The sequence below is a fragment of the Bison bison genome, unplaced genomic scaffold (genome assembly GCF_000754665.1).
Source record: "Bison bison bison isolate TAMUID 2011002044 unplaced genomic scaffold, Bison_UMD1.0 scf7180017864294, whole genome shotgun sequence".
NCBI classification, from domain to species: domain Eukaryota; kingdom Metazoa; phylum Chordata; class Mammalia; order Artiodactyla; family Bovidae; genus Bison; species Bison bison.
In genome coordinates, this window is record NW_011494866.1 from 1,034,006 (window position 1) to 1,055,997 (window position 21,992).

The 21,992-nt window shown below is 35.6% G+C and overlaps 1 pseudogene; it reads right to left on the bottom strand.

The window, feature by feature from the left end:
* Nucleotides 1–9,403: 9,403 nt before the first annotated feature.
* LOC104996452 lies at nucleotides 9,404–9,858 on the bottom strand (annotated as a pseudogene).
* Between the last annotated feature and the right edge of the window lie 12,134 nt (nucleotides 9,859–21,992).

Below are 21,992 nucleotides of genomic sequence, written 5' to 3' on the forward strand. Positions count from 1 at the left end.
AAGAGATGGGAATACCAGGCCACCTGACCTGCCTCTTGAGAAACCTATATGCAGGTCAAGAAGCAACAGTTAGAACTGGACATGGAACAACAGACTGGTTCCAAATAGGAAAAGGAGTACGTCAAGGCTCTATATTGTCACCCTGTCTTTATCTTATATGGAGTATATCATGAGAAATGCTGGGCTAGAGGAAGCACAAGTTGGAATCAAGATTGCCAGGAGAAATATCAATAATCTCAGACATGCATATGACAGAAAGTGAAGAACTAAAGAGCCTCTGGATGAAAGTGAAAGAGCAGAGTGAAAATTTGGCTTAAAGCTCAACATTCAGAAAACTAAGATCATGCCAAGATCATGGCATCCAGTCCCATTACTTCATGGCAAATAGATGGGGAAACAGTGGCTGACTTTATTTTTCTGGGCTTCAAAATTACTGCAAATGTTGACTGAAGCCATGAAATTAAAAGATGCTTACTCCTTGGAAGGAAGGTTATGACCAACTTAGACAGCATATTAAAAAGCAGAGACATTATTTTGTCAACAAAGGCCCGTCTAGTCAAGGGTATGCTTTTTCCAGTGGTCACATATGGATGTGAGAGTTGGACTATAAGGAAAGCTGAGTGCTGAAGAATTGATGTTTTTGAACTGTGGTGTTGGAGAAGACTCTTGAGAGTCCCTTGGACTGCAAGGAGATCCAACCAGTCCATCCTAAAGGAGATCAGTCCTGGGTGTTCATTGAAAGGACTGATATTGAAGCTGAAACTCCAATATTTTGGCCATCTGATGAGAAGAGTTGACTCATTTGAAAAGACCCTGACCCTGACTACTTATATTAAACTAGAACTTCTAATCAGTGGAATGAAGTGATTAAAAAAAAAAATAAAAGGAACAAATTGTTTCTTTTTCCATATAATGATTTTCTATATTGAAAATCTCAAGGAGTCTACAAAAAGATTATTAGAACTATTCAGTGACTTCGATATGGTTGAAGGACTCATGAGTGTCTCATGAAAATCAATTATATTTTTATATACTAAAACACACATGAAAATCCACATTTTTTAAAACTACAATTTACAGTTCCCTCAAAATAAAATTCTTATGCATAAATATAATAAAACATTTAAAGGTTGTATAGCCTCAAAATTACAAAACATTGATGTAAGAAATCAGAGAACATAATGGATTCATGATTTATGAATTCATGTTCATGGATCATAACACTTGATATTATGAAGATGCCAATTGTCTTTGAATTATTCTATAGTTCTAATGCAATTCTGTAAAACAATATGTCAAAGAAAAACTTGATCTTAGTCAATTTATATACTTTATTTGTGTACAGGGATTGGCATTTTATCTGTATTTACAGGCATAAATTTTCACAATTTAACTCCCTCAAAGTCATTAAATTTCTTCTCCCATTTTATATTGGTATGGCCTAAAAATTACTCGATTAACCTTTTGCTGGGTTGAAAGTGTTAAATGTCATTTGGGATTAAGTAGCCCATAGATTTTGGCTGATTTATAACTTATGGCATTTAAAAAACTTATGTAATAATATTTTCAATGCATAGATTTTGACTTTTATTTTTTCACCTTTTTATTTGGCAATGGGATGATTAACAGAAATGAGAGAGGTTTGTGAATTCTGAGAAGATCCTTGGTTTTATTTGTTGCTTTAGTTAGCAAATCTTGTGCTTTTTCCCACAGATGTTAAAGCTGTTTATTTTTAAATGTTTAGAATCATATCTTCTTCTGATCTTTAACATTCAAAATGCTTAGAGAATCCAGATCTAAGTCCAAAAATATGCCATTGCCATTAAATAAAATCTGAATCTGAGTTTTTTAGGACTATATCTCTTTAGTCAGATAAAGATTTACTCCAGATTTTTTCTCCCTGTATCTGGAAGAATGGGAAGTATATTTTTGCTTCTTGGCTCTAATGAAGGAATGGTTCACATTTATCTAATACAGTTTATTTTTACAAATGTTCTCAGAAGTGAGGTAATCAGACATTGAGGCAACGTAGAAAAGTTATTATCATAATAAATTTATAAATTTATGTGCATTCTTTCTCTTCTTTATAAATCTGTGAGGCCCTTGATGCTATCTGTGACTTACATATAAGACGTCTCAGTTTCTGGGTCAGCGTTTTATTTGATGCCTCAGTAAATCAGAGGATACTTTCATACTGAAATCTGTTCAAGCAAAAAAAAAAAAGTTGATTTATTGTTTCACATAACTGGAAACTCCAGGGACAAATTTAGCTATCAGGAAAATTGAATCAAAGATCAGAAGTCTATCTCTGTCCCTCAGTTCAGCTGTCCTGTGGTATCGCCTCATCTTCACAGAGATTCTCCCCACCGAGCAGCCTCTGACAAGCTCACACGTATCATGTTGCACAGTAAACCTAGTGAGGAAGAGTGTTTCTCCTTCTAATATTTCCTGTTAAATCTTAAATATTGATGATAAGCCTGGAGTGAGTCATGTGTTGATCCCTAAACCCTTTATTAAAGAAGCATATGTGCTTCTCTGAGATGTGCACACCCCAACCTGGATAGCATATTGAAAAGCAGAGACATTACTTTGCCAACGAAGGTTCGTCTAGTCAAGGCTATGGTTTTTCCTGTGATCATGTATGGATGTGAGAGTTGGACTGTGAAGAAGGCTGAGCGCTAAAGAATTGATGCTTTTGAACTGTGGTGTTGGAGAAGACTCTTGAGAGTCCCTTGGACTGCAAGGAGATCCAACCAGTCCATTGTGAAGGAGATCAGCCCTGGGATTTCTTTGGAAGGCCTGATGCTAAAGCTGAAACTCCAGTACTTTGGCCACCTCATGCAAAGAGTTGACTCATTGGAAGAGACTCTGATGCTGGGAGGGATTGGGGGCATGAGGAGAAGGGGACAACAGAGGATGAGATGGCTGGATGGCATCACTGACTCAATGAACGTGCGTCAGAGTGAACTCCAGGAGTTGGTGATGGACAGGGAGGCCTGGCGTGCTGTGATTCATGGGGTCGCAAAGAGTTGGACACGACTGAGCGACTGAACTGAACTGAACTGAACTCCATCCAAAGCCACAGACAGAATGCAGCACTGGGTATTTTCTTTATGGAAATTCAGTATTTATTAATAGAAAATGGTTAATAGGTGCTGGGCAAGCAGAAATGAGTTTTCCAAACAGTACATGTGCATGCCTGCTAGGTTGTTTCAATCATGTCTGTCTCTTTGTGACTCAATAGACCATAACCGTCTAGACTTCTCTGGCCATAGGACTCTCCAGGCAAGAATACTGGAGTGGGTTGCCATACCCTCCACCGGGGAATCTTCGGAACTCAGGGATCCAGCTCTCTTTATCTCTTGCTTTGGCAGATGGGTTCTTTACCACTAGCGCCACCTGGGAAGCCACAAACAATACACACCCAACACAAAAATACCCGAAATGAAGTCATGAAAGCAAATAAATAATAAAAGTAAGACAAGAAGAATTAAAGAATGTTCTGGGATTTTCATTTGAAAGAGCAGTGTTGGAGTTATAGTTCTGGCACTTTCAAGCCATGTGGACTTAAGTAAATGACATATACTCTATGAAATTTAATTTCTTTTCTGTTTAGTTTTTAGGAATAAGCAAAATGTTTATAATCCACTAATGAGATAATTGTATATAGAGAAAAATCCAAAAACATTTAAAAGTAGAATAGAATAACGTAACAGTTCAGCATGTTTCTTGGAACTTAATAGGTATCATAAAAATTAACCATGACTTTATGATTTAATAAATGGTACAATACTGAATTTAAAAAATACACCATCTTAAATACTATCAAAAATGTAAGGCATTTAAGAAAAATGTCCAATAAATATGTATGACTCCTCCATACAAAAAGAAATTTAAAAATTAAGTCAGGTGTCAGGTTTATTAGGCTATAATTTCAGTTCAGTTCAGTTCAGTTGCTCAGTTGTGTCTGACCCTTTGCAACCCCATGGATTGCAGTATGCCAGGCTTCTCTGTCCATCACCTAATCCCAGAGCTTGCTCAAACTCATGTCCATCAAGTTGGTATGCCATCCAACCATCTTATCCTCTGTCATCCCCTTCTCCTCCCACCTTCAATCTTTCCCAGTATCAAGGTCTTTTCCAATGAGTCAGTTCTTCACATTAGATGGCTAAAGTGTTGGAGTTTCAGTTTCAGCATCAGTCCTTCCAATGAATATTCAGGACTGATTTCATGGAGGATTGACTGGTTAGATCTCTTTGCAGTCCAAGGGACTCTCAAGAGTCTTCTCCAACACCACAGTTCAAAAGCATCAATTCTTCAGCTCTAAGCTTTCTTTTTAGTCCAATTCTCATATCCTACATGACCACTGGAAAAAATATAGCCTTGGCTAGACAGAACTTGTTGGCAATATAATGTTTCTGCTTTCTAATATGCTGTCTAGGTTGGTCATAACTTTTCTTCCAAAGAGCAAGCGTCTTTTAATTTCATGGCTGCAATCATCATCTGCAGTGATTTTGGAGGCCCCCAAATAAAGTCTTCGACTGTTTTCATTGTTTCTCCATCTATTTGCCATGAAGTGATGGGACCGTATGCCATGATCTTAGTTTTCTGAATGTTGAGTTTTAAGCCAATTTTTTCACTCTCCTCTTTCACTTTCACCAAGAGGTTCTTTAGTTCTCTGCTTTCTGCCATAGGCATGGTGTCATCTGCATATCTGAGGTTACTGATACTTCTTCTGGCAATCTTGATCCCAGCTTGTGCTCAATCCAGCCTGGCATTTTGCATGATGTACTCTGCATATAAGTAGAATCAGCAGGGTGACAATATACAGCCCTGATATACTCATTTCCCTATTTGGAACTAGTTTGTTTTTCCATGTCCAATTCTAACTGTTGCTTCTTGACCTGCATGCAAATTTCTCAGGAAACAGGTAAGGTGGTCTGGCATTTCCATCTCTTTAAGAATTGTCTACAGTTTGTTGTGATGCACACAGTCAAAGGCTTTGGCATAGTCAATAAAGCAGAAGTAGATGTTTTTCTGGAACTCTCTTGTTTTTTTGATAATCCTATGCATTTGGCAATTTGACCTCTGGTTCCTCTGCCTTTTCTAAATCCAGCTTGAACATCTGGAAGTTCATGGGTCATATACTGTTGAAGCCTGACTTGAAGAATTTTGAGCATTACTTTGCTAGAGTGTGAGATGAGTGCAATTATGTTGTAGTTTGAACATTCTTTGGCATTGCTTTTCTTTGGGATTGGAATGAAAACTGACCTTTTCCAGTTCTGTGGCCACTGCTGAGTTTTCCAAATTTGCTGGCATGTTGAGTGCAGCACTTAACAACATCATGTTTTAGGGCTGGAAATAGCTCAACTGGAATTCCATCACCTCCACTAGCTTTGTTTGTAGTGATGCTTTCTAAGGCCCACCTGACTTCACATTCCAGGGTGTCCTGCTCTGGGTGAGTGATCATATTATCGTGGTTATCTGCATCATGAAGATCTTTTTTGTATCCTTCTTCTGTGTATTCTTGCCACCTCTTCTCAATACCTTTTACTTCTGTGAGGTCCATACCATTTCTGTCCTTTATTGTGTCCATCTTTGCATGAAATGTTTCCTTGGTATCTATAATTTTCATGAAGAGATCTCTACTGTTTCCCATCCTATTGTTTTCCTCTATTTCTTTGCCTTGATCAGTGAGGAAGGCTTTCTTATCTGTCCTTGCTATTCTATGGAACTCTGCATTCAGATGGGTATATCTTTCCTTTTCTCCTTTGCCTTTAGCATCTCTTCTTTTCTTAGCTATTTGTAAGGCCTTCTCAGAAAACTGTTTTGCCTTTTTGCATTTCTTTTTCTTGGAGATGGTCTTTATCACTGCCCCCTTTACAATGTCACAAACCTCTGTCCATAGTTCATCAGGCACTCTGTCTATCAGATCTAGTCCCTTGAATCTATTTCTCACTTCCACTGTATAATCATAGGGGATTCAATTTAGGTCATACCTGAATGGTCTAGTGGTTTTCCCTACTTTCTTCAATTTAAGTCTGAATTTTGCAATGAGGAATTCATGATCTGTGCCACGGTCAGCTCCTGGTTTTGTTTTTGCTGACTGTATAGAGCTTCTCCATCTTTGGCTGCAAAGAATATAATCAATCTGATTTCAGTATTGACCATCTGGTGATGTCCATATGTAGAGTTGTCTTTTCTTTTGTTGAAAGAGACTGTTTGCTATGACCAGTGCATTCTCTCGGCAAAACTCTGTTAGCCTTTTCCCTGTTTCATTTTGTCCTCCAAGGCCAAATTTGCCTGTTACTCCAAGTATCCCTTTACTTCTTACTTTTGCATTCTAGTCCCCAGTGATGAAAAGGACATCTTCTTTGGGTGTTAGTTCTAGAAGGTCTTGCAGGTCTTCATAGAACCATTCACCTTCAGCATCTTCAGCATTACTGGTTGGGGCATAGACTTGGATTGCTATGATATTAAATAGTTTGCCTTGGAAATGAACCAAGATCATTTTCTTGTTTATGAGATTGTATCCAAGTACTGCATTTTGGACTCTTTTGTTGACTATGAAGGCTACTCCATTTCTTCTAGGGGATTCTTGCCCACTGTAATAGATACACTGGTTATCTGAATTAAATTAATCCGTTCCAGTCTGTTTTAGTCCACTGATTCCTAAAACGTCTATGTTCACTCTTGCCATCTGTTTGACCACTTCCAATTTAGCTTGATTCATGGACCTAACATTCCTGATTCCTATGCAATATTGTTTTTTAAAACATCAGATTTTACTTCCCTCACCAGTCACCTCAACAAGTGGTCATTGTTTTCTCTTTGTCTTTGTTTCTTCACTCTTTCTGGAGTTATTTCTATATTCTTCTCCAGTAGTATATTGGGCACCTACCGACCTGGGGACGTTATCTTTCAGTGTCATATCTTTTTGCCTTTTCATACTGCTCATGGGGTTCTCAAGGCAAGGATACTGAAGTGGTTTGCCATTCCCTTCTCCAGTGGACCACATTTTTTCAGAACTCTCCACCATGACCTGTCTGTCTTTGGTGGCCCCACATGGCATGAATCATAGTTTCATTGAGTTAGACAAGGTTGTGGCCCATGTGATCAGTTTGATAGTTTTCTGTGATTGTGGTTTTCATTCTGTCTGCCCTATGATGGATTATGATAAGAGTTTTATGGAGGCTTCCTGATGGGAGAGACTGACATTGCGGGAAAGTGGGTCTTGTTCTGATGGGTGGGGCCATGTTCATTAAATCTTTAATCCAACTTTCTGTTGGTGGACAGGGCTGCTGTGTTCCCTCCCTATTGTTTGACCTGAGACCAAACTATTGTGGGGGTAATGAAGATAATGGCGACCTCCTTCAAAAGGTCTTGTGCAAGCACTGTGGTATTCAATGCCCCTGACCCTGCAACAGGCCACTGTCGACCCACACCTCCGCCAGAGACTCCTGGACACTCACAGGCACTTCTGGGTCAGTCTCTTGCAGAGTCATTGCTTCTTTCTCCTGGGTCCTGGTGTGCACAGGCTTTGCTTCTGCCTTCCAAGAGTCTGTTTCCTCAGTCTTGTGTAAGTTCTGTAATCAAATCCCACTGGCCTTCAAAGTCAAATTCCCTGGGGGTTCTCAGTCCCTTTGCCATGTCCCCGGGCTGGGAAATCTGTTGTGGAAATAATTCATGTGCAATAAACTTTTCTTTTTTCCAAGTGCAATTCTATGATTTTTAACAAATGCATGTGGTTGTGTAACCACTAGCACAATAAAAAGAGCCACCATTTACATCAACCCCCAAACTGCTCAAATGCTCCTTTGTCAACCTACTGTCCCCACATCCAAACCCTGGTTACCACTGTTCTTTTTTGTTTTTGTACTTACCATTTTGGCTTTGCCAGAACATCTTATTAATGGAATAACACAGTTTGTGGCTTTCTGAGTTTGGCTTCTCTCACTTAGCATCATGTATTTGCTAGCTACCCATGTGCTGCATGCATCAATAAATCCTTCCACTTTATTGCTGAATAGAATTGCATTGCATACTGTTCCACAGTTTGTTTATCCATTTAACAATTGACGGACATCTGCGTTGTTTCTAGTTTTTGGCAACTATCAACACTGCAATAAACTTTCCCATACAGTTCTTTTCCTTTTTGTAATTTTTTTTGTGAACATGTATTTTATTTCTCTTGAGAAAGCACACAGGAGTGAGATTTCTGAGTCAAATCATTGTCGAAGTTGGAGAAAACTGATTTTTCACATGCCTATACTAATTTACATTCCCACTGCTGCTGCCACCGCCGCTAAGTCGCTTCAGTCGTGTCCGACTCTGTGCAACCCCACAGACGGCAGCCCAACAATATATAAATATTCCAGTTGCTCCACATTCTTGCCAGTACCTGGTACTCTGTTCTATTTTAGTCATTCTAATAACAGTGTAGTAATATTTCATTGTGATTAAAAATTTGCATGTGGTTAATGACTGATATTTGGAGAAGGCAATGGCATCCCACTCCAGTACTCTTGCCTGGAAAATCCCATGGACAGAGGAGCCTGGTGGGCTGCAGTCCATGGGGTTGCTAAGAGTCGGACACGACTGAGCGACTTCACTTTCACTTTTCACATGCTTTGGAGAAGGAAATGGCAAACCACTCCAGTGTTCTTGCCTGGAGAATCCCAGGGACAGAGGAGCCTGTTGGGCTGTTGTCTATGGGGTTGTACAGAGTCGGACATGACTGAAGTGACTTAGCAGCAGCAGCAGCAATGACTGATAGTAGTGAGCAGATTTTCATGGTATTACTTGCTACCTGTGCATCATCTTTGATTAAGTTTCTGTATACTCTGAACTATTTTCTTATTAAGTTATAATAGGTCTTTATATATTCAGAATACAAGTCCCTCATCAGAAATATTTTGTGCATATTGTCATATAGTCTAAAGTTATTCTGTTATTTTTCTAAAGTGTCTTTTGAAATGCAAGACTTTTATTTTGAAAATGTCCAATTTTATCAATTTTTTGAAAAAATTGCAGTCATTTTTGTGTTGTAGCTTTAAAATTGTTGTTTGACCCAAGATCACAAGAATTTTCTTCTATCAGTTTTATATGTTTACACTTGATATTTGTGTTTATCATTCATTTCAGCTTAATCTTTTACAGTGCAAAGTGACACTGAAAGTTTTTTGTAGAAAAATATCATAGTTTCAGTATTATTTGTTTAGGTGACTATCCTGAACTGCCTTGGCAGATATAAAAATATGTATAAGACAATTATATATAAATATGCATATATTTATGCTATTTTATTATTTAGTGTTTATATAATTTATATATATTGTATCTAATTATGTACATATAATTACATGAATGCTAGAAAGAAAATATAAATTCTTTTTTTTTTTTAATAGTGAAAACTTTTATATTTGGAATTAGCCAGCTGGACTCAGTTTAGATGATGCCAATTTTGTTGGCAACATCCAAAGCATCATAGTCTGGAGCCAGTCGAACATACGCCTTCTTCTCTCCATCAGGCCTGATCAGAGTATTGACCTTAGCCACGTCAATGTCATAGAGCTTCTTCACAGCCTGTTTAATTTGGTGCTTGTTGGCCTTGACGTCCACAATGAATACCAGTGTGTTGTTGTCTTCTATTTTCTTCATGGCTGACTTGATGGTGAGGGGGAATTTGATGATGGCATAGTGGTCAAGTTTGTTTCTCCTAGGGGCACTCTTCCGAGGATATTTGGGCTGCCTCCTGAGCCGCAGTGTTTTGGGCCGCCGGAAGGTGGGCGACGTCCGGATCTTCTTTTTTTTGTGGCTGTGGACACCTTTCAACACTGCTTTCTTGGCCTTCAACATGGAGTTTACAACTGTATATTTATCAGGCTTCAAATAAATTTTTAAAACTCTTGAATACTTGCTAGCAGACAAAACAAAGTCTGTGATAAGAAAAAAGAAAAATTGAAAGTAAATGAGCTAAAGTTTGAATCAAGAAGCCAGAAAAAGAACCATAGAATAAACACAAGTACATGGAATGTAGAAGATAAAAGCATAAATTAATAAAATAAAATTGCATACTATTTATTACACTAAATATTGCAGAGACTCAAAAAGGGGAAACTGGTGCAACTAATTTTGTGAGACAGGTAAAACTATGACACTTAAAAATTATAGAACATTTTTACATATGAACATAAAATCTAAACGTATTAAAGAAGTTAAGCAACTTTAATACAATAGTGTGTGTGTGTGTGTGTGTGTGTGCGCATGGATTATATCATCAGTCAGTGGGATTTACCATAAGAGAGAATTATAGTCAAATGAAACTGTAATTGATTTAATTGTGTATTTTAGCAGATTAAATTTGAGAAATATTCAGATTAGCTTAATAAATAAAAAGCTACTCAATAAAATTAAACATTTATTGATAATTTAAAATAATAATAAGAATGTTTTAGCAAAGTAGGAATAGAGGAAATTTCCTTAAAGTGATTAATGAAATTACTACTGACAATCATAAACATAATGTTCTAAGATGAACCTGGAGATGCCTTTTAATTAATGAAAGAATTAATCACTATTGTCAATAACAGCCAATATCTTACCATTTCACACTCATGAAACAAGATAAAAGGAAAAGAGATATTAAAAAATAAAAAGTTAATATCATTTACTTAGAACAATGAGAATATGGAGATAAGGCACAGAAAATACAATAGGATTTTCATGTTATCTAGTCAACTCACAAAAATAAATATAATTTAAATATTTCAGCCACATCCAAATAACAATGTCATAGAACAAGATAAGTCATTTAAGATAACACAAAGATTATAAATCATAGTGGGATTTGTGAAACAAAGTTGAAGACTCTAAAATTAGATTGAATAAATAGAAAACAATATTCTCAAGTGAAAAATACTAATATTAAAATGTCAATCCTTCAAAATTAATTTATTAATTTAATGCAATTCTGATTGAGATCATAAGAGAAAAAGAGAGAGATAGAGATAGAGGTAGGAAAAAAGAGAGGGAGAGAGAGAGGGAATGGAACTGGGAGACTAAGGAATAAAAACAGGCAGTAAGATATGGAGTAATAATAATTGGAGAGAAACCTTCCTAATATGATAGTTTAAGGTATTAACAATCATATCTCTCTGCTATTGACCCAGGAATAGAGAAATAATACAATGTTTGGAGTTTAGACTTCTCCTAAACAATTTTTATGCAAAAAAAATTGTTAATATATGATAGAAATGATGTTACCCATCAATGAGGAATGAAGAGGGAATTCAGTAAATGGTGTGCTGGAACAACTATCTGTATAGAAAAGATTAAGTTTCATTCCTTTTCCCATAAAAGGTAAATCCACATGAATTAGTTATTTTAAAATGAGAAAAATATTTTAAAACTATTAGAGGAAAACAGTAAGATAACTTTGAACTCTTAGATTTAAAAAGTATTAGTTTGATATACAAAATTAGCAAAATCCATTAAAAATTAGACTAGTAAAGAACTAGAGTAAGTTTTTAAATTATTATGACTAATGACGACCTAGTAAGATGAATGATGAGCCAGATTATGGTAGTGAAAACTGAAAGTGAAAGTCGTTCAGTTGTCTCTGATTCTTTGTGATCCCATGAACTATGTAGTCCATGGAATTCTCTAGGCCAGAATACTGGAGTGGGTAGCCTTTCCCTTCTCCAGGGTATCTTGCCAACCCAGGGATCACACTCAGGTCTCCATCATTGCAGGCAGATTCTTTACCAGTTGAGCCATAAGGGAAGCCCGATCATGGTAGTATATATTACAAAATATTTAACAAACAAATTTATTGCTAAGAATATGTTAAAAGCTTCTACCAATAATTACCTTGACTACACTGATATATATTTACACCAAAGTTTATGAACTTGCATACTTTAAATATATGCATTTTATTATATATCAATCAAATTTCAATTAAGCAGCTAAAAATTAATAGGAATATAACTCAATAGGAAGGTAGGCAAAATATATGAAAAGGCAGTTCACTAACAAGGAAAATTGAATGGCTCTTAAGGATATACTGTGTTTATGTGCTTAGTTGCTCGGTCGCATCCGACTCTGCGGCCCCATGGACTGTAGCCCACCAGGCTCCTCTGTCCATGGGGATTTTCCAGGCAAGAATACTGGAGTGGGTTGTCATGCCCTCCTTCAGAGGATCCTCCCAACCAAGGGATCGAACCCAGGTCTTCCACATTGCAGGTAGATTCTTTACATCTGAGCCACCAGGGAAGCCCCATAAGGATTTAAAAAGATATTAACTCTCACTAGCAATCAGGGGAATACATATTACAGTAATGATGTTCCATTTACAACCATAAGATTAGCAAAATGAAAAGAAGGTAACAATACCAGATCATGGTGTATGCTGTGGAAAACAGAAAGTCTGATACATTGCTGCTAGAAGTGTGAAATAGTACAATCATATTACAGAGTAAATTTTGCGATATTGATTACAGTTAAAAATGTGAATATGCATTAATATCCAAAGGCCTAGTAATTTGAATTCTAATAGCTAGAAAAAAATCCTTGTATATGTGCCACATGGTACACATACAAAGATTTTTGTTGAAATAATGTTTACAATAGCAAAAATCAAAAGCAGTCAAAATATTACAAACAGGAAAATGGCTAAATAATTTATAATTTATCCCTGAATTGAGAGACTTACTAATAGGCAATAGCTAAGCTTAATTGTAAAGATCATGAATAAAATGTTGAGTGAACAATTTTTAGATTTAAACACACAGACTAAAATAATTTAATTAAAAATTTAAAATACACAAAATCATACTAAATGTTCTATGAAGATGCACATATAGGTAATAAAAGTACAATATAATTGGCTAGAAAGATATAAGATATGTTAGGTTTTTCATGGTGATTACTTCTGGAAGCTATATAGAGAGAGGTAGTTAGTACTGGGCAGAGAACAAGAAAGCTATTTTGAATTTATCTGATAATATAATGTTCTTTCTCTTTATTTAAAAAATGTATATGTGTGTGTCTGAAGCGGTGATAACGTTATTAATAATATTAATCTGTAATATTATTCTATTCATGTTTCTGTGATTTTAAATATTTTGAAACAAAACAGTGGCTTCATATTTTCTTAAGATCTAAATGAGCAACAAATGCAAACCTTGTCACAAAATTGCAAAGCACTAAGTAATACAGGTACGGCAACCCTTATTTAAACAAAATATTAGGCCCATGTACCCATTTATTATGACTTACTGATTGATAAATGAATGCCATCTCATACTTAGTAATTATTAAATGAATAACAAACCAGTGACCAACTTATAAGTGCTGAGAAAATATGACAATAACAAAGCAAAGGGACCAGATGGAGGTGGGAGTGGAAATGTGGAGATATGCGTGCCTTCCAATGTTCCACACCAGGCTTAGCTTGCTGTCGACACTCAGTAAATGTTAAGCAACAATAATAATAATGGTACCATCTGCATGCCAAATTTAGACTGGTAGAAACATACAGGATTGACAGCCCTAAAGGCCAGACTTCCCTTACTTATTATTCTCAATGTGTACAGTATTTTTCTTAGCTCAGTTAATAGGATAAATATTCTTTCAGTCACTCAGCCAGAAAGCCACCATTATCTTTAACGCTCCCTGCTCAGTCATCACGCACAAACACTTTCAGAAATCTACCAGTCTACAGTGTCTTTCCCTTCCGAACCAGGCATAGCATTGCTATTATAGTTTCCATAAAAACTGCAAGACTCTATTTGTTACTTGCTCAGAAAAGCTCTGATAATGTTTTGTTACCTAAGAGGATAAGATCATAGTATTTTAACTTGGTGTATAAGATTTTTTGATTGCCTCAACTCGTATTTCCAACATAATATCATGCTGCATCACTTGAAAACCTTCTCTTGCATCCTATTTGCCTCACATATGAGGCTAAGGAATTTTTTTCAAGTAAAAAAAAAACCCCAAACCTCTATGTACTTACACTTTTCTCATGTGAAATGATCTTACCTCTACCTGTTTTGATTTCTACCCATTATTCAAAGATCAATTTAGTTATCTCCTGTGTGAGAACATTGCTGTTCCTCCCAGGAGAATCTAATTTCTCTTTCATTTTCCTTTTATATATTGTTTGTGCTTTTCACACCATATTATAGTTAAAATTTATTATGCATCATATATTCTTCTAAGTTCCTTTTACCATCATATTAACAATATTATAATACATATTAACATACAACCTTCATAACAATCCCAGAAGGTCATTGTTAACCATTTGACAGACGAGAGAACTAAAGTATGGAGAAATCAACTGATTTGACCACAGATAGTAAGTGACAGAGCTGGGATCTGAATCCATAGAGCCTGCTTTCAACCACTAGACTAGATTCTAAGCTACTTAATAGAAAGTGATTCTCTTAAGACCACTTCATAAAGTTTTACCTTGATCCCATCCACCATCCCACGTAAGTATCAGATTCCTCACAGCACCTAACAGGGCTTCTTATAGCTGGCAAATAAATTATGCTATGTAAAGGAAAAAGCAAAAAAATAAAAAGATTCAATTGATATCATTTAAAAGCATTATTATCACTAATATTATTATCAAACTAATATTATCTCAACAACAAAAAATAAAGCATCTAGCATTTATTCCATTCTTCACCCTCCAGATGGCAACTAGGCTTTGGAGATGTTTAGTTCTAGCCTATCTTCCCCATTAAGAGTAATTAATAGCATTGTGTGCTTTATGTACTTCAAATGGAGTTAGAGCTGCTCTGGAAGATAAACCCAAAATGCATTGACAGTATTCTGCAAGACGTATGCCCTTGAGGGAATTAGGTAGAATTATTCACAAGGAAGCCCTGGGAACTAGACAAAAGGAGAACGTTATCAGAAAGTTTGTGTCTCTGCTCCCCAAATTCATCTGTTGAAATCCTAACCCCCAATGTGATTGTTTTAGGAGGTGATGTCTTGGGATGTAATTGGTCATTAAGGTGGAGACCTCATAAATAGGATTAGTGTCCTTGTAGGAAGAGATTGAAGCATTTGCTCCCTCTCTCTCTCTCTGTTCTCTACCATATGAGGATACACCCATCTGCAAACCAAGAAGCAGGCTTTACCAGACACTGGGTCTGCCAGCCAGAAGTCTTGGTCTTGAACTTTTCAGCCTCCAGAATCATGAGAAATAAATGTTTGTTGTTTAAGATACTAAGTTTATGGCGATTTGTAATAGATGACTAAAACATAGAGTAACCCTGGAAACCGACTAGGTGTGGTCTCCCTGCCAATCAAAGAGAAAATAGCCATGCAGTTTCCTTTAGAAGCTATACTCAAAGAACTCCAGTTGTAGTGGAAAGTTGAAGATCCCTGTGTTCCAGGAAGACATCAACCATGAAAGTTATACTTCACAACACAGTTCCTGAGAAACCAAAGAAAACAATGATAGTGATGGAAATAACCCAGACTATTAAGACTTCTCCATATGAGCCTATTAGTTAGGACCATGTAGGTGCCAAAGAAGGATAGGAGTCCTTTAAACATTGATAATCAACTTTTTGACATTCCTGAGTTGGGAGTTTATAAGATATTTTAATTTAATTCGTAAAAATAAGGAAATGTGGAAAATTAATACTTACTTTAGCTCATGCATACGTTGATCAATCAAACCACAGTTTGGAAGCTACTTGTAAAATAAAGTTTTATAGAGAATAGACATTTTTGCCTTGGTTGTTTTTGATAGATCCTAAAATCCATTTGTAGAGAAACCACAGACAGACGGACAATTTGACTAATTCCACCTGAACTTTGATGACAGAACATAATTAAAGAGAAATTATAAGAAAATGAACAGATTATCATTTTCTTTATTAAAAGAATCACACAAAATGGAAGAGTTTACAGTTTATTTTGTAATATCTCCACTTGACTAAATCCTAATCTTGTTAATTTCTCCCAGAGGAATAATGCCAGAAGAGTAAAAACTATATATGAAAAGATGTCCTTCACAATGTTATTTATAAAATAAAAAGTTAACCAAAATAATTTATTCAAGTTGAGACACTATTTAAAGAGAAAACTAGCACTAAAATTAACAGATATTCAATGATCTATATAACAGTCATAAATTAGGACGCTTTTTTTGCAGACTGGAAACTATGGTTATGGCTATAATGAATTTAGTTAGGTAAATTATAGTCCACTCATTAAATATATTGGCTACAGAGACTACTCTTAAAATTCTTATTCAACTCAATAATATGTATTACATAAAAGGTATATCACACTGAATATGTTCCCTGTTTAGAGGAAAGTGAAATTTTATCGACTTTTGAAGTTGTATTATAGTGTGCTTTCACTATATAATATTGTTAGCATACATATGGATACTAATAATTTAAAAAAAATAAGAACTTGTGCCTGACTTTTAAGATGGTGAATGAAATTTTCGGTGATTTCTTTTTTTTTTTTTACTTTTCACTTGTGTTATTTCTATAGCATTGTTTAGACAATACCTTGCTAAGTCACTTCAGTCGTGTCCGACTCTGTGTGACCCCATAGACGGCAGCCCCCCAGGCTCCCCTGTCCCTGGGATTCTCCAGGCAAGAACACTGGAGTAGGCTACCATATCCTTCTCCAATGCATGAAGGTGAAAAGTGAAAGGCAAGTCACTCAGTCGTGTCCGACTCTTCACAACCCCATGGACTGCAGCCTACCAGGCTCCTCCGTCGGTGGGATTTTCCAGGCAAGAGTACTGGAGTGGGGTGCCATCACCTTCTCTGAGACAATACCTTAGAAATGACAAAAAATGACAAACTTGAATATTCAATCTATTGGCATTAATAATTAGAGTTAATTAGCAAATATATTATTTATTGAGTTCTATTAGGTAATAAGTATTCCCTGGTGGTTCGGATGGTAAAGAATCTTCCTGTAACGCAGGACATCCAGGTTTGATCCCTGGGTCAGAAAGATACCCTAGAGAAGGGAAAGGCTACCCACTCCAGTATATTTGCCTGGAGAATTCCATAGACAGAAAAGCCTTGTGGGCAACAGTCCTTGGGGTTGCAAAGAGTCAGACACGACTGAGCTACTAACACACACTATTGTGATAAATGCTTCGTTTATAACTGCATATGATGAACTTTAGGTTTAAAGGAATTAAGTAATTGGCCAAAGGTCAAACCCATGATAAATAGCTAACTCCAGCATCGAATGGCTGATCCCAAAAGATGTGCTGCTCACCCACTGGAGAAGGCCCTGTCCTGTTCCACACCTTATTTAATTTTCATTTGGTTTTATGCTAACATTAAACACTCAAAATAACAGCCCTGAATCTGGCTATGACCCAGTGCAAGGTCTCCCAGGAGACTGCTGGCCGAGTATCAGAGATCCCAGATGGGAAACCCATATAAGCCACCTTCCTAGGCTTTCTTTGGCAGCGTATATTTCGATCCCAGATGGAAACTGCAAGTGAACAAAACCAAATTGTACGGTTCAAATATGCTGGATTGATTCAGCTCAAGTTTCTTGAAATTAAATTTTTTGAAAGTTAAAATCATGGGATGAATAATTTTTTAATTAGAATTTTTTCATGTAATCTTTTGACTATAAAATGTAGCCCTCTAAATCATAGTGATGAATTGGAAAAATAATGCCATTTTGCAGTACATTTTACCCTTTTAATAAGAAATTTTCATTTTTGTTTTCCTTAGGTCTTATAGTCCATGTTTTTTTCTTCATGTTTTCTTCATGTTTTTATCCTTCTTTTACCTGAAGTATTTTTATACTTCTCAACATCTGAGAAGATGGCACAAGGCTTCTTCCCTCTGAATAATGTGATAGGGAGTTCATTAGTTGATCCAATGGCTAGTACTTGGCACTTTCACTGCTGGGGTGTATGTGTTATTAATGGCTATGTATGTGATGTGACGTGTTAATTGTTGAAGAATGACCCTATCCAGGCCTCTGAGGAAGAAATTAAGCTGACGTTTCATTGAAGGCGAAGAAAGGAAAGAGACAAGTATTTGGTCAGTGAGAGAAATACAGCCAGACTTGGAAGGAGAGTTGGATTCTCTTTGAAGAATTATGGAAGTGGCAGAGAATTTAGAGGTGACGGCAACTTGCAATCTATGCCATACAGAGTTTGGCTGGACTCCTGTAAGAGGTCAGGCTATTGCATGTGCAGAATGGTTTTTTGGTACCACTCTTTGTAAGTAACAATAGCAGTGCTGCTGAGCCAGGAGCACAGTCTTTGACCAAGAAAAAGATACAGTCCTAACATTCAAAAGTGATATTTTCTAGTTGAGAAGAGCTAACCATGTGATCACAATAGCAAAAGGATCATGCATGTTTCCACTGTCCTGACACCAAGTAAGCTTGATATACACCATCATGAGTGATACTGGATACTTTACCAGCATGCGTGATAAGGTCTCAGAGCTAGGTTTAATTTAACCTAGGGAAAAAATGTAAATGTGGCATTTCTCACACATAAGTTTTATAGAATAAGTTCATAATGCTATATGTAAAGTGAGCTATATCATCATAAGATTCTCTTACTGAAAAAACCATGTGTCATCTACGAAAATGTGAAATCTCTGCCATCTGCAGATCTGTTTAAGTATTTTTGAAAACAAGCTTTTTTGAAAGATTTATAAAGTAAGAACTTCAAGCAGAAATTTTGTTTCCAAAGGTGAGATATTCTCAATTTTGAATATTCAGCAAAGTGTATGTGATGTCTTGTAGGGGAAAGATGGAAAAGAAAAAGGACATTAACTTAAATTCAACAGTTTTTATTTAGGTGGATGTATGAATATATTTGCTGCATGGCAAAGCATTTGCAGAATCGCCCACCTACTCAACTACCGAGATTAAATCCCATCATACTTACAAGTAAACAAATTCTTAGGCCATTTTCCCTCAAATCTTTATAAGAATGTCAAGACAGTTTGGTGCTAGACATCTAAATGGAAAAGATATGAATTCTGGAAATCTGTCAGCTAGTACTTTTGTATAATTCATCATGAATATTATTTATCTCTTTTCAACAGCATAAGTGGTAGTAAAAAGATTAATTTTTTTTTTTTTGGACAAGCCAAATGTTTCCTGGATTTTTTTTGCAATAGTGAAGAAATGTAAATATTTAAGTAGAAGTATTTTGAGTGTGCTGCAAGAGAAATTTCACCAAAACAGTATTTATACATTTTCATTCTATAATTAGGCTTATTCATTTTATCAATCTTTTCAAAGAATCAGCTTTTTATTTCATTGATTCTCTTTTTAGATTGAGCACTTAATAGGTTTCCATTTTCTTTCCTTTCTTAGCGTATGGGTTATAATTTGTTTACTTTCTTTGGTGATTGCCCTTGAGTTTGCAATATACATTTGAAACAAATACAAGTCCTCTTTCAAATAACAATATATCACTTCACATGTAGTGCAAGTACAAATATAGCAAATAATTATCATTCTTTACTACCATCCCCTGTATCATTGCTCTCATTAATTTCAGTTACACATAAGCTATAAGCATTGAATACATTGTTGCTTTTATTATTTTGAATACACTGTTTTCTTTGATAAGTTAAAAATAAAACTAATAAAAGTTTTGATTTTACTTTTATTTTTTCTTTTTTGAGTCTCCTCTTTTCTTTATGTTGATCTGAGTTTCTGACCAATATTATTTTCCTTATCTCTAAAGAACTTCTTTTAACATCTTTTTTTGAAAAGCAAGAAATTCCCTCAATATTTGTTTGAGAAAACCTGAATTTCTCCTTCATTTCTAAAATATAGTTTTGTAGGGTACAGAATTCTAAGTTCATATTTTTTTCTGTCAACACTAAATATTTCATTTCATTCCCTTCTTGCTGCATGATATCTGAGAAGCAGGATGTAATTATTACCTTTGATTCTAAAACTAAAATACTCACCAGCAAGCAGTAAGGACTTCATTGCTAGTGGTAAATGGGATGACAATAACTCTTGCATGCCACAGACTTATATTCATTCAGTAAGAGTCTTACCAAAGATATGTAGATTAAAATAGGGTGTAGGCAAAAGCTTCAGCTTCAGGAACAGTTTTAAAAGGTTGATATTTAAATATCATGGTAGGGACAATGGTAATTCTTAAGATTGTCATTTGACTGGCTTTTATTTACAACTTTCAAAGCTTAAAAAATAAAGTAATAGACTCAGGTAGTTTGAAAAAAAAAAAAAAGAAAAACCTCCATGAGGATATCTCCTGTAGATACAAGGCAGAGGCTCAACTTTTAATGATAAAAGTAGCACAGTTACAACTAATTCTATGACCTTTCTAGGTCTCATGTAAAAGACTTGGTGCTAATAGAAAAAAGAATGAGACTTGAGGCCTTGGTGGGAACATTTGATTGAATGAGCTTCACACTTCTAACCTCGGGATTCTCCTGTATATTCTGTTCTGGTAGAGGCAGTTTCTTTTCCCTTGTCATAAAAAAGATGCCTCTATTCCCTGGAATTTCTGCAAAAACATCTGAGACTTTTGCTTTGCAAGATCATATTCTTGTTTTCATCAAAAATGCCCCCACTTCCTTTTATTACTTCCACAGTAGTAAATACAGTCAGCTTGAACAGGAAAATAAAACCCTTATTTCAGGAGAAGTTAGACAGAAGAGAGGAGAATGGGAGGGGAGTGTGGAGGAGACAGAGAGGGAGGGAGAATCAATAAGCAAATGGGATAAAATGTTAACAACAGATGAACTGGGGTTAAACTTATATATATGTTCTTTGTACTATGTTTATTTTGTAACTCTTAACTCTTTGTAAATTGAGATTATTTCCAAATACAAAATTTTAAAGTGTATATTTTCCAAACTGTGCTTTAAAAGTATGAGAAAAAAAAATAAGCTTTTCCTCTTGAGACTCTTAAATGCTATATCTCTAAGGAGAGCAAAAGTTATAAAAATATTCTTTGATTTTAAGATTCTAAAAGAAGCTAAAATCTTTTAAACTTCACACTCAACATCCCCAAACACATTTTCAGAAATAAATCTTATATGATTAGTTGGATGAGTAGCTTTTTATATCTAATAAAACCACTTTCCTTAGATATGCCAGAGCAGGAGATTGTGAAATTGGTATGAGCTGGTTCAAAAGTAATCCAAGTCCTTGCTTGCATTCCAAACAAGCAAGATCAAAAACTAAGTCCAAGAAGCAAGTTGTTCCTTAATTATTTGACTTCTTTGACCCTAAGAAATACCTGAATTTTAAGGGACAAAGTAATTCCCATGAAATTGAATGTTCTAAGACCTTAAAATGTAAGATGCGAAGTAAATGTCCAAAATGAATCACCCTCCTCACTTTAGTTAAAAATTGTTTAAAAAATATTTCATGTTTTTAAGTTTATGAGATATGACAGGGAGATTAATTTTAAAAATCTGCCAAAGATTGTGTTATTATTATGTCTGATAAATTATTTCCACTCACTTATATAATTTAATGTCCAAATTACAAATGGTAAAATGCTTTAACTAATATATAATGTCATTCTATTGGAACTTTAGGATGAGTGGCTCTTTATTTCTCTAATCTGACCACTGCTTGTCTGCCTCTTCAGTACAAAATTGACATATTGCTTATACTGTGAAACAAAAGTGACATTTAAAACCTCTTTTTGTGGGATAAGTCTCATCAGGCAGGGCAAGCAGATATGAAAACATGTCTCTCATTGCAGAGATGATAATTCCTGGGGAAAGTTTTTGCAGTTCTTTCTCTTTTTTTCTCATTTTCCAGAAGCAGTAGTTTAGGGTTTAAATGCTTAATCAGTTCAAACTCCCATATTAGATGAGCTCTAACAGCAAATTAAGACTTCTAAGGTGTCCTAAAAATATCAGGTGATTCACTACCATGGGATAGACAAACTATATTTGTCCTACTGGTCATATTTTCAGTACCCAAATTTTATTTTAACCCACTTATTT